Raw genomic sequence first — 3445 nt, 5'->3', positions numbered from 1 at the left:
CTTCACATTCCCGGGTGGGGTGGGGGTGGGGGTGGGGAGAGAGACTCCGGCTCAAACTGTTCTCGAAACTCCGGATCGATCGGGAAGATTCTGACGCCGGTCGCTCCTCGGTTCGAGAAACACCAGAGCTGACCTTTTAAATTCCACCCGGGCTCCTGGACCTGAGACTTGTGGGGGACCCCGTTGGTCCAGCAGGGGGCATGAGAGATGCATGATCAGTTTTTTTTTTTATTATATTATAATTTTTTTGGGGGGGGGGGGGCGGGGGGTCGGGTGTAAAACGGTGTCAATGAGTTGGGGACAGAGCTGGGTGTCGCACCGGTAATTCACCAGTTTCAAAAGCCGTTGTTTTGTCGTTCTTGTTGAATTTCTCCAATTGGTTTCCCTCATCAATTCCTACCTGATAAAGCCCCCGGTGTCTTTAAACCATTACTGCTCCACCAACTCCACCCATACAAAACAATACAAATCGAAACGATCCCAACGTTATGGTCCAAATTGAATCACGTGTCCGGTGAGTTTGGAACCGGTTCTCCGATACCCAACTCTGCTGTAGTTAAGAATCTAAAAGTGTGTGTTTGGGCGGGGGCGCTCCGTCACTTGTTTGAAGCATGTTGGGGAAAAAAGGTTTGCGTCCAATGAGCACCCTCTATCAGTTGAAGTAGTTCAAAAAATAAAAAATAAAAATAAAATCAACCACGGTGTCACTCATTTTAAAGACGCCGTTTTGCGTGTCAGTAAGATGGAATCCGTTTGAAAAGTCGAATTCCACACCGAGCAGGCGGTGCTGACTGGACGCTGCCTGTTTCTTTTTGGCTCCCGGGAGCAGCTTGGTCACCGGCAGCGGATTCAAAGTGAAATGAGTTTGTTTTTTTTTGTTTTTTTTTTGCCGATTCCCTCCGTAGAACTTCACCGTTCGGGGGGGTTTGTACAGGGAAAACACGTTAATGAAGCTTGCCGTGTGCTTTTTTTAATTTTTCAAATGAAATTGTGCCTTTTCCTTGAAAGATACGTACAGTAAATGCGGCGACGTTGTGGAGCGGTGAGAGGGCTGTAGGGAGCCGTGTTTCTGTTTTGCTATGAGGCCGCTTTTCTTTTCTTTTCTTGATCTGAAAGAAGCTTTGAGTTCCCTGGACTAAACCTCAGATTAAAGGACCAACGCTGTGATTAAAACCGACTCCTGTGTCTCCGCACGCACGCACACACACACACACACACACATTCAATCATACACACACATTTATACTCACAATTGTTTTAGTACATGCGTACATACTTATATATACATGCATTCATATGCATTTTCATTCATACTCATACACACATTTATACACTTTTTTTTATACACATTTAAACACACATACATACATTTATACACATTCATTTATATATACACATTCAAATATACATACACATGTGAATACAGACGTACATACCTTTATAAACACACACACACACACACACACACACACACACACACATTTAACATTCACTTACGCACATACATTCAAACATACACAGATTAGATTACAGTACATTCATACATACATTTACACACACACACACACACACACACACACACACACACACACATATACACATTTATACACACACATTCATTTACACACATGTATACAAACATACACAGACTCAGACATACCTACACACATACATTTGTACATGCACGCATTTATACACACACACAGACACACACACACACACACACACACACACATTCATTTACACACATACATTCAAACATGCATACTTACACGCATACATTTGTACATACACACATAAATACACATGCCTTCATACTTACACGCACATCCAATCATACATTTGTAAACCCATTAGTTTATACATACACACATTCATAGATACACGTACATTTATACAGTCACGTTCAAATATATTCACACATACATACAGTATATTCATACATACACATATATACATAAATGTATTCACAGACATTAGACATTATTTCATACTGCATATACTGTGTGTGTGTGTGTATATATATATATATATATATATATACACACACACATATATATATATATATATATATATATATATATATACTGTATATATTTTATGCATAAATGATTATATCAAGGATCAAGTTATAACCCTGAAATAACAAAGCCTGTAATACTTTATGAATTATCATAGACTCTTTATATTAGGACACTGCATATGACAAGTACTTTCATTTTTAATACTTAAGTACATTTAAGAGCAGCTACTTTTACTTAACTAAAAAGGTCTGATTGGTGGTCTGATTGAACTTATTTTGTCAATCAAATTTAATTTCAGATAAGCGCTTTAAAAGAAAGATTATCAAGATATTCGTGTTATTTTATACGTATTATTATTATTATTATTATTATTTTTATTATATCCACCAGATGGCGCCACAGATCTGAAAACCATACAATTTCATACAATTTGATATATCATCTCTTGAGTATCACCTCAAATATGTTCACTAATGCTCAATTTTTTGATGGTTTAAATATAATTCAAAAATTCTAAATATGAAAAACATAATTTTCTAGATATGTGTTTTTTATTTTTTATTTTTATTCCAGCCTTCACATGTTTTCTCTCATCACATTCCTTACGTTGGTATGATATCTGAACAAATACATGAATACATTAATCAATAAAGTGAAGTGAAGAAATCATTTGAACTCTTTTGGAAATTGCCAAATTAAATAAAGCTCCTCCAGGATCCTCACCCGATGCAGTGACTTCATTTTTCTGAAGCGCTTTTGAATAATTTCTGGATCACCAGATGTGCATGTTTTGTTTTTGTTGTGGTCAGTAAATCAACTGCTCCATGACTGTACATTTTAATACACACACTCTACATAAAAACCACGAGCTATTGTACCTTTGGACATCTGCACAGTAATATTAATATTCTATATTTATCTCTATATGTTCATATTTATTATCATTGTCATAAAAGAACATTTGTCCTTGGTTGCCCTCTGTATTACAGATATTTCTTACAGTAGTTTCCTTGATTACACATTTAGCTTTTCTATATAAAATATCCTTCTCAGAATATCATCCTCTTGTGTTTATGGATATTTATCCTGCATTGTTTAAATTTTATATGTATAAAAGTGTAAAATATAAACATAAATACAACCGCAACCCCTGTATATACATATAGATGTACAGTATATATGTGTGTGTATATAAATACACATTATTAAGAAAAGAAAAAGAAGTGGAGGAAGATAACACCCAGTGGATTATGCGTTATGGATAAAAATAACATCATAACTCTCGACGTTGCCAGATCTTGTAAAATTCAGCATTTATGTCCTTAAATTTGACCTTATTTATGTTCAGCGTGAAGATATATGTAATTCTTTAAAATAATTTTAGATACAAAATAAACAGAAAGCCTGTCTCTCTGTGTCCG

This window comes from Zeus faber, assembly GCF_960531495.2.
Source record: "Zeus faber genome assembly, chromosome: 14".
In the NCBI taxonomy this organism is placed as follows: Eukaryota; Metazoa; Chordata; class Actinopteri; order Zeiformes; family Zeidae; genus Zeus; species Zeus faber.
The sequence above is the reverse complement of the archived record's forward strand: the minus strand, read 5'-3'. Positions refer to the sequence as shown.